The sequence below is a fragment of the Pristis pectinata genome, chromosome 3, assembly GCF_009764475.1.
Source record: "Pristis pectinata isolate sPriPec2 chromosome 3, sPriPec2.1.pri, whole genome shotgun sequence".
NCBI lineage: Eukaryota > Metazoa > Chordata > Chondrichthyes > Rhinopristiformes > Pristidae > Pristis > Pristis pectinata.
The window spans coordinates 46,842,913-46,856,409 of NC_067407.1; positions in this window are offsets into that span (position 1 = coordinate 46,842,913).

Genomic DNA, 13,497 nt, shown 5'->3' on the forward strand with positions numbered 1-13,497 from the left:
TATCCAATATACTATTCACTCTGCTGTTACTATCACACCAGAGAGCAAGCCTGGAGCAACACACACAACATGCTGGAGGAACTCAGCAGGTCAGGCAGCATCCATGGAGGGAAATGAACAGTCAACGTTTTGAGCCGAGACCTTTCATCAGGACTGGAAAGGGAAGGGCAGAAGCCAGAATAAAAGGGTGGGGGGAGGGGGAGGAGCATGAGCTGGCAGGTGATAGGTGAGTCCACTGTGAGAGGGGGACCAGTGACCAAGTGGGTTTTCTCTGATTTCCTTCCACGTCCCAAGAATGTGCTGGTTGGTCAGTTAATTGGCCACTCTAAATTGCCTGTAGTGTTTAGATGAGTGATAGAATCTAGAAAGAATTCATGGGGATGTGGGGAGAATAAAATCGATTAGGGTTGGATTAGTGTAAACATGGGTGCTTGATGGTTGGCACGGATTTGATGGGCTGTAGGACCTGTTTCTGTGCTGTGTATCTCAATGACAATGAGGACATGCTGGGAGTAGTACCAGGTGTAATAAGAACGATGGTGCCAGCATAAAGAAGCTACAACTCAAGGATGGATGAATGCATGCATGACTTTAGAGGCAGTATGATGTAGACAGCTAAGCAATTTCATAACCAATGGATCAGAACAAAGGTATGCAGTCCTACATCCACTTGTAAATTCTGGTGAACACTTAAACAACTGACAGAAGGAGGAGGCATCCAAATTCACATCATAAGAGTAAGGACAGCAGATCTCCAAGAACACCTTGGTTTAGTCTCCCTCCATATACCACGCTGACCTGCAAAAAAATCAGAGTTGCTGGATTAAAATTCTTGAACCACACTGCTGGAGCACCTTCACCAAGTGGACCACCAGCTTCTTAAGAGTAATTAGGGACAGGAATTAAGTGCAGGCTTTGCCAGTGTTGTGCACATACTGAGAACAAAAATATACTTTCACACAATTTGATGGAGGCTTTGTAGATTGAAGAACCACTAGCACAGTTGTTAAATGTTTAAAATCAAATGTTAAAAACATCACAGCAACTTGAATAACAACAAAAGGTGACAACCATTCTAATGGGGTGAGTGCAGCTGAAGTGATAACAGTAAGATGTGCAATATATTTTTCTCTTTGTGATCAACATTTAGGCCGCAGTTTTTGGAAGGCAAAACAGCTTGAAAGAGAAACCCAATGCCTCGAACACGTAGTGAGGTTAAACTGCTGCTTGAATTCAGTTTGAATATGGTTTTGTTTGACCTCAGAAGCTCTGTCTGTTAAAACCTTAACTGTTGTGAAAACTAACACCTGTCTTCAACAAAACGGTCAAGACATTGCAGTATTCATACTGTTACAGCTGGTGGAAATGTTTTCTTCTCTTCAATTAGATAATTTGCAACAGCCTTTTGATAGAATCTGCTAATGCAGCAGGAAAAATTACTTCTTCTCATCAGGAAACTGATAGGGAAACTTTATTCTAAAAGTATTTTTACAGATGGCAGTTTCCAGGCGTTTGTATGGTTAATCAGTTGGGCAGATGTTTTTCTATCAACTCCTCCCATATTGTACTGCAGTATTTGATTGAATACCTGCTGCTGGGCTGCCTCTGAATGCCCCCTTGTGAATAATGATGGAAGTTTAAGTGCATGTTTAAGAATTGTCAGACCTACTCTTTAGGGAAGGGGCCAATCTTCAAGGGAAAAAGCAAATAAGGGGAGCCAGGTCATCAGAGTGTATTGGGCAGCAGGCTAAGGATGGGGAAGATTGTGCAGGTGGGAGGAGAACCAGGGGGTGGGGTGCAGAGAAATGGGGCAAGCAGGGGGTATGATCGGTGAAAGGGGGAGGAAACAGTGGGTGAAGATGTGAGGAGATCATCAGAGGTGGAGCTGGTGATGATCTGTGGAAAGGGGAGGTCTGAGGAGATAAATACTGATGGAATTGCAGAGGAGGATCTGTGAGGGGAGGAGGGGATGGGAAGGTGATCAGTTGCGGAGGTTGGAGAGGTGGTGGAGAGGGAGGTGAGGTAGTTGGTGAGAGGGGGTGTTCTGAGGGTTTTGTGTTTGGGAGGTGATGGGGAGAGTAGGTAGATCGATCGCATTGGTACTTGGTTTATTATTGTCACATGAATTGACAATATCATTGTCATACAGTGAAAGGCTTTTGTTTGCGTGACATCCAGACAGATCATTTCAATGCACCAATTGATGCACCACAGAAAGCATCCTATCTGGATGCATCACGGCTTGGTATGGCAACTGCTCTGCCCAGGACTGCAAGAAACTGCAGACAGTTGTGGACGCAGCTCAGCGCGTCACGGAAACCAGCCTCCCCTCCTTTACCTCTCGCTGCCTTGGCGAAGCAGCCAGCATAATCAAAGACCCCACCCACCCGGGTCATTCTGTCTTCCATCGGGTAGAAGATACAGGAGCCTGAGGGCACATACCACCAGGCTTAAGGACAGTTTCTACCCCACTGTGATAATACTATTGAACGGTTCCCTTATATGATGAGATGGACTCTGACCTCACGATCTACCTTGTTGTGCCCTTGCACCTTATTGCACTGCACTTTCTCTGTAGCTGTGACACTTTACTGTTACTGTTTTTACCTGTACTACATCAATGCACTCTGTACGAACTCAACGTAACTGCACTGTGTCATGAACTGACCCGCACAATTGGTATGCAAGACAAGTGTTTCACTGCACCTCGGTACAAGTGACAATAATAAACTAATACCAATACCAAATGGAAGTACATCAAGATAATAAAAAGGATGGGTGTGGGATGCTGGGAAAATGATCAAGATCAGGGGACACAGGTGCTAAGGATGTCGGCAGGAGCAGGTGGTGGATAAGGTTTCCCTTTGCCAATCTGTCCCTCGGTAATTTGGTACCACTTCAGGTCGGGGAAGTGGAGTTACCGCCACTGATTTCTTCTCACACCAGGTGGCCATTGCACACCAACTAATTCATGGGCTTGAAAGAGTCTTGGTCCAGTGGCAATTAACTACTCACAGCAGCACTCTGACCGTGAACACATTCACAAACAGATACAGACACTCAGCCCCCACCCCATTCTGTGAACCCATTCCTCCCTCTGTCTGTGCTCACTATAACTAACACCCTCCTTACTTCAGAGAGTCATTCCCTGTGTAACCACACAGCCGTACATACAGGAGAAACAAGGACTGCAGATGCTGAAATCCAGATGAAAAACATGATGATGCTGGAGGAACTCAGCAGGCCAGGCAGCATCCCTGGAGAAAAGCAGGCGGTCAACGCTTCCGGTCAAGACGCTTCCTCAGGACTGAAGATAGGAAATGGGGAAGCCCAATATGTAGGAAAAGCAGAGCAGTGATAGGTGGACAAAAGAGGGGAGGCGGGGTGGGCACAGGGTGGTGATAGGTAGATGCAGCTAAGAGATAGTGATAGGCAGGTGCGGGGGATCTGCATCTACCCATTGCCAGTCACTTCAACTCCCCCTCCCACACTATTACTGATATGTCAGTCCTCGGCCTCCTCCACTGGCAGGAGAATTCCAAGTGCAAACTGGAGGAACAGCACCTCATTTTCCATTGTGGAACCTTAAAGCCTAATGGCAAGAACATTGAATTCTCCCACTTTAAGTAATCCCCACCCCCCTTCCACACAACACTACTCCCCCCCCCCAACCATGCTTCTTCTCTTCTTCCCATTCCTAGCCTCTTTTTTTCTACTCTTTTTTTCCTTTCTCTCCTTACCTTAACCCTTCCCCCAGTGGATCTGCCCTCCCCTCCTCCCCTGCACCTGCCTATCACTATCTCTTAACTGCATCTACCTATCGCCACCTGTGACCACCCTGCTTCTCTCTTTTGTCCACCTATCACTGCTCTGCTTTTCCCTCCTATATATTGGGCTTTCCCTTTTCCTATCTTCAGTCCTGAGGAAGGGTCCTGACCTGAAGCATTGACCACCTGTTTTTCTCCACGGATGCTGCATGGCCTGTTGAGTTCCTCCAGCATCATGAGATTTTTCAGCCGTACATATAGTGACTCTGTATAGTCTGTGCAGTTACGATTGAAGGTAAGTCACAATGCAGCCCAGAGGCGAGAGTTGTTAGTCCACCAATGGCAGCAAATTGTGATCCCATGTGTTTCAGAGCTGAGTAGATTAATGTCAGCTTACATTGTCTGGAAAATTATAAAGGAAGTTTGAAGGGAAAAAACAGGCCAACACTTGAAATGAACTTTTGGTGCCTAAGTTTTGTTAAAATAACATGCTATTTGGTTGAAAAGATAGCTAATATTGCCTCCTCTAAGAACATGTTTGGCAATGTAAACACCCAATCAAGGCAGCTGGCACTTGAGTCATGATTTCCTAATCAGTTCAAGTTTGGGTTATTTGGTTTCCTGATATTTTTGCATATATATGTCCAATTACTGCTCATATCAACTTCAACAGTTTCACACTATCTACAGTGGATTGATTATGTAACAATGGTTATACAATTGACTCTTCAGTTTCTGATGCCCAAATTTGCTCTCACCCTCAAAGCTTCTCAAAAACAGGAAATGGGAGTTAATTGTTTTAAAGGTGATGAAAATGTATTTCCTAATGTAGGTCTGCATTTTGAGCCATGCCTCATTCATTCTGAGTGCTGAAACTGTAGTTCCTTATTGTTCATGGCGTGTTCACTTAATTTAAATAAGATGTGAAAGATATTTCCCTTTGTCACGTTACTTTTGGAAAGATCCCTTTCATGTAATCCATTTTAACAAATTTGTTTTCACTTGAGAACCATTTTCAGTTTTGTAGTTGTTGAAATGATTACATTGAAAATGGACATTGTAGGAACCATAAAAGTGAGCAAACATGGGTCATTTATAGAGAGACTTTTCTTGGTCTTAACAGCCATATCAGCAAGGCAGCTAATGCTGTAGTACTGAGGAGTTAGAAGAAAGCTTCACAGAACATCACCAAAGTTTCAGGAATGGCAACTTCCTACTCGTCAGTCCCCTCTGGAGCATCCAGCTGCCACAATATGGTGGGCGGACAGTGTGAATGATGGGGGACAGTGTGAGTGGTGGGGGGGACAGTGTATGAGGTGTGGTGGGGGGATCAGAGTGGTGGGGGGATCAGAGTGAGTGCTGGGGGATCAGTGTGAGAGGTGTGGTGGGGGGACAGTGTGAGTGCTGGGGGATCAGTGTGAGAGGTGTGGTGGGGGGACAATGTGAGTGCTGGGGGATCAGTGTGAGAGGTGTGGTGAGGTTTTAAAATAAAATTCTTGAGTGTGGTGCTGGCACACTAAGTGCAGGCTTTTGGTATTGGTCATTGGTTCATTATTGTCACATGTACTGAAATGCAGTGAAAAACAGTTTTGAAAGCCATCCATACAGATAATTTCAAAACATAAGTACATTAAGGTAGCTACAAAGAAAAAAGCAATAACAGAATGCAGAATAAAGTGTAACAGCTACCGAGAAAGTGCAGTGCAGGCAGACAATAAAGGAGCAAGGCCATAACAAGGTAGATTGTGAGGTCAAGAGTCCATCTTATCGTACTAGGGGACCATTCAATAGTCCTATAACAGTGGGATAGAAGCTGTCCTTGAGCCTGGCGGTACATGCTTTCAAACTTTTTTATCTTCTGCCCGATGGGAGGGGGGGAGGAAAGAGAATGTCTGGGGTAGGTGGGGTCTTTGATTAGAGAAATAAAGGACTGCAGATGCTGGAATCTAGATGAAAAAACAACAAGATGCTAGAGGAACTCAGCAGGTCAGGCAGCATCCGTGGACAAAAACAGTCAACATTTTGGGTCAGGACCCTTCTTCAGGACTGAAGATAGGAAAAGGGGAAGCCCCCAATATATAGGGGGGAAAAACAGAGCAGTGAGAGGCGGACAAAAGAGGGGAGGTGGGGTGGGTAGAAGGTGGCAATAGGTAGATGCAGGTAAGAGATAGTGAAAGGCGGGTGCGGGGGAGGAGGGGAGAGCAGATCCACCAGGATGTGGGTCAAAGGTAAGGAGGCGGGCAGCATGGGGGAGGGGAGGAGAGGAAAAGGAAAGAGAGAATAAAAAGGTGAGGAGAAAAAAGAGATAGGCTAGGAAAGGGAAGAAAAGAAGAGGCAAGGTTGGGGGGGGGGGGTTTGGTTTACTTAAAGTGGGAGGTCTTTGATTATGTTGGCAGAGAGAAGTGTAGACAGGGTCCATAGAGGGGAGGTTGGTTTCTATGATGTGTTGAGCTGTATCCACAACTGTCTGCAGTTTCTTGTGGTCACAGAGCAATTGCCATACCAAGCCGTGATGCATTCGGATGGGATACTTCCTATGGTGCATCAATAAAAATTGGTGAGGGTCAAAGTGGACATGCCAAATTTCTTTAGCCTCTTAAGGAAGGAGAGGCACTGGTGAGCTTTCTTGGCCATGGTGACTACGTGGTTGGACCAGGACAGGTTATTGGTGATGTTGACTCCTAGGAACTTGAAGCTTTCGACCCTTTCAGTCTCCACCATTGATGTAAGCAGGAGCATGTGCACTGTCTGCCTTCTTGAAGTGAATGACCAGCTCTTTTGTTTTGCTGACATTGAAGGAAATGTTGTCATGACACCATGCCACTAGGGTCACTTTCCTTCCTGTCCTCTGATTCATCATTATTTGAGATCTGGCCCACTACAGTAGGGTCATCTGCAAACTTGTAGATGAAGTTAGAACAGAATCTGGCCATGCAGTCTTGAGTGTTTAGGGAGTAGAGTAGGGGGCTGAGGACACAGCCTTGTGGGGCACCAGTGTTGAGGATAATCATAGCGGAGGTGTTGCTGCCCATCCTTACTGATTATGGTCTGTTGGTCAGGATGTCGAGGATACAGTTGCAAAGGGAAGTGTTGAATCCCAGGTCTAGGAATTTGGAGATGAGTTTGTTCGGAGTTATAGTATTGAAGGCAGAGCTGTAGTCAATAAACAATAGCCTAGCATAGGTTTCGTTACTGTCCAGATGCTCCAGAGATGAGTGTAGGGCCAAGGAGATGGTGTCCCCCATGGATTTTTTTTGGCGGTAGGCGAATTGCAGTGGGTCGAGGTTGCCTGGGAGGCTGGAGATGATGTGTGCCATAACCACCCTCACGAAGCACTTCATGATGGTGGATGTCAGAGCCACCAGGTGGCAGTCATTAAGGCACGTTACCTTGTTCTTCTTAGGTTCCAGGATGATAGTGGTCTTCTTAAAGCAAGTAGGGAGGGGTTAAATATTTCTGCAAATACCTCCACCAGCTGATCTGCGCAGGATCTAAGGACACGACCGGGGACCATCTGGGCCAGAGGCATGGTAGTGTAGCGGTTAGTGTAACGCTTTACAGCGCCAGTGACCCGGGTTCAATTCCTGCCGCTGTCTGTAAGGAGTTTGTACATTCTCCCTGTGTTTGCGTGGGTTTCCTCCGGGTGCTCTGGTTTCCTCCCATATTTCAAAAGACGTACGGGTTAGGAAGTTGTGGGCATGCTACGTTGGCGCCAAAAGTGTGGTGACACTTGTGGGCTGCCCCCAGAACACTCTACGCAAAAAGATTCATTTCACTGTGTGTTTTGATGTACATGTGACTAATAAAGATATCTTATCCATGGGTTCACTGTCTGGAGGACTGACCTGACGTCTGCAACGGTGACTCTTGGTTCAGGTGCATTGGAGGCTGTTGGGTGGGTGGTAGAACTTCCTGGCCACGGTGTTTTGTCGTCTCTATTGAATGTTTGATAGATTAATTTGTCAAAGGAATTTCAGTTCTCATGTATGTTTAATACTGACATGCTGAAGGCAACATTTTAATGATATTTTCATTTTTAATAATATTAATATAACTAAAATTGATGTTACACATTTTCATAATATTGGAATAATTAATATTACAACTTTAATATATAGTTAAAATTGATATTTTTAAATTGCTATTTGGAATCAAAAAATACATTTTAAACTGTAAACAGCACTGGCGTCTCTGGGATTGGTGTGGCAGGTGAAATGTTCCATTCTCAGAATTTAGTCTTGTCACAAGTGAGCAGTTACTGAGGTTCTGGTGATTCCATTGTCACTACCATTTCTGACAAAAAGGCTGAAATAGCTAGAAGCAATTTACTGGTGCCTCTGAATTACTGGAAGGAGATAGATTTTAATTAAGAGATCTCGATGCCAAAACATACACATGTGCGTTAAGTATTCTCATGTCAAAAAGTCAATCAGGACAAATGCACAACAACAAAAAGAACTTACATTTTGTAGCATTTACTTTTTTGTATCATGATCCAAGGCATTTCACAGAAGTATAATTTGATAATAAATGGTGTTCATATCAGGAATATGTCATAAGTTCTGTACCTTCTCCCTATTTACCCAATTCTGACTCCCACATCTGTTGTTTGACAGATTTTACACTTTGCACCAATGTCTCAGGTGTTCATAAGGATCAAGATAACATAGGAGCAAAGGTTCTAAATTGAAGCATGGTCACTTTTATGAGGCAGAGAAATGATTCAGCAAAAGTGGTTGGATACAGATACACAGCTCCAGGGACGCAGGTTCAGTCCTGACACCAAGAGCTGACTGGGTAGAGTTTGTATATTCTCTCTGCTTTCCTCTGGGTTTTCCCGTTCCTTTTCACAATCTGATGGCACGTAACAATGCTGTGATGTCGGTTAATGGCAAGAAAGAATCAAAGGGGAGTTGATGGGCATATCTGACAGAGAATAAGTGCAGGGGTAGAGGGAAGTAAGGAGGGGATAATGAGGCTAATGGGATTAGTCCCCTGAGTCCCATTATGGACCCAATGGACTGAATAGTGTTCTCCTGTTTCATTAAGATAAGATATCTTTATTAGTCACATGTACATCGAGACACACAGTGAAATGCATCTTTTGCGTAGAGTGTTCTGGGGGCGGCCCGCAAGTGTCGCCACGCTTCTGGCACCAACATAGCATGCCCACAACTTCCTAACACTTACATCTTTGGAATGTGGGAGGAAACCGGAGCACCCAGAGGAAACCCACGCAGACAGGGAGAATGTACAAACTCCTTACAGACAGCGGCCAGAATTGAACTTGGGTAGCTGGCGCTGGAATAGTGTTACGCTAACCACTACACTACTGTGCTTGCTACATCAGTCTTGGAACAACGGGAGACATTGAAGAGCTTCAAGGGGAAATGTTCCCACAAGGAGAAAGGTGGGACTGCCAAATCCAGAGCCCCATGGATGACAGGGCACAGAGGGGGTAACTTATGGCAAAAAGGGAAGCTTTTGTCAGACACAGAGCTTAGTGCAGCAGAATATCTGGAAGAGTATGGAATGGAAATTAGAAGGGAAATTAGGAGAGCAAAGAGAGGGCATGAAAATATATTGACAAATATAGTCAAAGAATATCCAAATACATTTATTACGTAAAGTGTAAAGGATAACTAAGGAGAAGGGCCTTTTAGAGACCAAAAAAGGTAATTCACACGTAGAGACAAAGGATTTGCATGGGAAACTTAATGAATATTTTGAGACCTTCTTCTCAAAAGAGAGGCATGAGACCAATGGTGTAGTTAAAGGAGACAAGAATGAAGTATTGGATGGGATAAATATAGTTAAAAAGGAGGCTTATCATCTTTGGAAATGCATATATTGCCTGGAGTGGGTGAAATTTATCCCTGGCTCTTAAAAGAAGCAAGAGAGGAATCTGTGAAGCCTCTGATTACAATTTTTTTTCAATCTTCCCTGGCTACAGGAGTGGTAGCAGAATATTAGAAAGTCACTAATGTTTGTGGAAAGAGATTCCTCCAATTGTCTTCTGGAGAGAGTTGAATTACATATTGAATTTGCTTCAGTGTCTCTAGTTAAGTAGCTTTTAGCCATCGGCAGACAGCCCATTATATCTATTTTTTATTATTAAAGTTGGTTGAATCGTACCCATTTTTTCACTTTATACTTCCACTTTATTTTCTTAATATTCAGTACATTTATTTAGTCTATTCATAAAATGGTCATGTTGATTTGTGAAATCAAAATAAAATTTCACTTTCTCATTCCCTTTGCACTTTAAAGCACCGGCCAATTTCTTGTCAACTGCATCTTCAGCTAGAAAATTGAACACTCTGTTGCAATCATTTGCAACATCAAATGAACAGTCTTCATTTTAAACTATATTTTCCCGACAATTGTAGAAAATTTAACTATTGTTCATCAAATACAAGAACAGATTTTTTTTTAATGCAGTGAATGCTTTGAATGTTTCATTTAGAATAGAGTTTTGGATTGCTTCAATGGTCTAAAGGGTTCAATATAAAGAAAACCTGGATATTGCAACAGATTTTATTTTTGCCCCAGGATTAACCAGGTACTGACCTACTGGCATTTCTCTGAATGAGTGCCACCAAGTTCAGGATTCCCACATGGAACCAGAGTCTTAAACTTGCTGGTTCCTGTTGACTGTGGTTTTGCCAATTGCACTCCTCATGGAGTCCATCAATAGTGCGAACTTGCTTTATTTTACCAGATTTTTACTGAAGAGTAAGTTGATTCATTTCAATGGAGAAAAACTACTGCAATGGACAAGAGACAATTAAAATTAATCAACTGAGTTAAATGTTTGTAATTGTTTTTCAGTATTTTTATGTATTTTCATAGAATCATAGAGCAGTACAGCACAATACAGACCCTTTGGCCCACAATGTTGTGCTGACCTTTAAACCTCACCTAAGACTATCTAACCCCTTACTTCCACATATCCCTCTATTTTAAATTCCTCCATATGCTTATCTAGTAATCTCTTGAATCTGACCAATGTACCTGCATCCACCACCACTCCAGGCAGCACATTCCATGCCCCAACCACTCTCTGGGTAAACAACCTCCTTCTGATATCTCCTTTGAACTTCCCACCCATTACTTTAAAGCCATGCCCTCTTGAATTGAACATTGGTGCCCTGCAAAAGAGGTGCTGGCTGTCTACTCTATCTATTCCTCTCAATATTTTGTACTCCTCTATCATGTCTCCTCTCATCCTTCTTCTCTCCAAAGAGTAAAGCCCTAGCTCCCTTCGTCTCTCCTCATAATGCATACTCTCTAAACCAGGCAGCATCCTGGTAAATCTCCTCTGCACCTTTTCCAACGCTTCCACATCCTTCCTATAATAAGGTGACCAGAACTGGACACAGTACTCTAAGTGTGGTCTAACCAGAGTTTTGTAGAGCTGCATCATTACCTCATGACTCTTAAACTTTATCCCACGACTTATGAATGCTAACATCTCATAAGCTTTCTTAACTACCCTATCCACCTGTGAGGCAACTTTCAGGGATCTGTGGATATGAACCCCCAGATCCCTCTGCTCCTCCACACTAGCCAGAATCCTGCCATCAACTTTGTACTCCGCCTTGGAGTTTGTCCTTCCAAAGTGTACCACCTCACACTTCTCCGGATTGAACTCCATCCGCCACTTCTCAGCCCAGCTCTGCATCCTATCAATATCCCTCTGCAATCTTTGACAGTCCTCCACACTATCCACAACACCACCAACCTTTGTGTCATCTGCAAACTTGCCAACCCACCCTTCTACCCCCTCATCCAAGTCATTAATAAAAATCACAAAAAGCAGAGGTCCCAGAACCGATCCTTGTGGGACACCACTAGTAACAGCCCTCCAATCTGAATGCACTCCCTCCACCACAACCCTCTGCTTTCTACAGGCAAGCCAATTCTGAATCCACACAGCCAAGCCTCCCTGGATCCCATGCCCTCTGACCTTCTGAAGAAGCCTACCATGTGGAACCTTGTCAAATGCCTTACTAAAATCCATGTAGACCACATCTACTGCACTACCATCATCAATCTGCCTGGTCACCTCCTCAAAGAACCCTATCAGGGTTTTAATTTTGTATACCTTTTTAAAAACTGTTGCATTGATTTTCAGTATTTTTCTAAATGTTTTCAAATGTTGGGAGAAATGGTTTAATCAGCTGTCAAAGTTTTTCAGGTGTTTTTGTGGGAGGGGTTTGCACAGGCTCACCATGTGACTGCATTCCTTTGCTGTGCTGAACCTCACAATTTAAAATTGAAGCACCTTAGAGCTGCAAATTGACACCAGTGGATTTGTAAAAGGTAAGCTTAGTGGGTCAGTAGTGAGTCTAAGTGGCTTGCCTATGGCCCTGCAACCTCTGGTCTAACAACGGTTGTCCAAAAATCAAAAGCTTTCTATCATATTTGCATCAATTAAATGGATAGGTTTTGTGGCTATATCTGTTTGTTTTGCAAGTGTTATGCCATGTGTTAATTTAAACAAAAACTGTTGATTCCTTGCATGTTTCATTCTGCACACTTTGAGAGGTTGGTTCTAGCCAGTACCATAAAAGACCAGAATTATAGGATAACTCAATTTCTTTATAAAGTAGTTTCAACCACAGTGTTTGTAGAGTTAGTGTCTTGAGTGTTGTCAGTGATGGGGAATATTATGTGATGTGTAACATTGGTACCTGTCTGATTCCATAGATTTCCTGCCTTGTAAATTAGCCTGCAAAATGCCAGTAAGTAGAGTATGCGCTGATTATATAAATAACCACCAGAGTAATTAACTGGCTTCTTGGAGAGCAGAGTTTGATTTTAATCAGTAAATTGTGGAATACAATAAAGAAATAAAGTATGATTTCACCAGAACTATCTCCCAAAACTGACATTTAAATTATTCACAAATACTGAACCTGATGGGTAAAATATGATGGCAAGACCTTACAATATTGATCACCAACTTGATTATAACAGACTGACCTAATATTGTCTCTAATGTTTCATTAACATACAATTATATGTGGTGACAATGCTGTTAGGAAGTTTTGAATTTACATGACATAAAGACATGATAATTGAAGAAATTAGTCATGAAATCCTTAACTTGGATAACTAATGGACAATAAAATTGGAACTCTGATGCTGTTAAAAGGAAATCTGTGCTCTAATTCTCCAGGTATACCATTCGTTTACTTGTGTGATGTGTTTGTGTATCGTTGGTTACAGATGGATGGTGCTCCAGACCTCAATACAAAATAATTTTCTCCCTAATTGCATCGAGAGTCTGTTTTACTGGAACTTCCAATATCTGGAAACAACCATGCAGGAATTATTGTTCATCTTGTGAATTTCCTGGGAAACAAGGAGCAAAGGGGGGAGAAATGAAATTAAAATTATACATTTTTTTCTTATTATTTAGTGAAAATCACAATTTTTAGTCAAAATTCAATCTAGCAAATTCTTATTAAGTTCCTTGTTGTATCCTGTTTGCCTCCTGTGACTACAAACCAACCATTTGACACATCTCAGGAAAAGACTGGAGAATCTTTCCATACACCATTCAGCTAGATACTGTATTGAGAGTGGATTCAGAAAGTCTTGTAATACGCTGAGCTAATTTCATTTCAACACATTGATAAAATAAATTTCCAATTGCGTTTTAATGCCTTAAATATTTGGCTGTATTGCAAAATAACAGAGCCTAAAAATTCCTTAGTGCCTG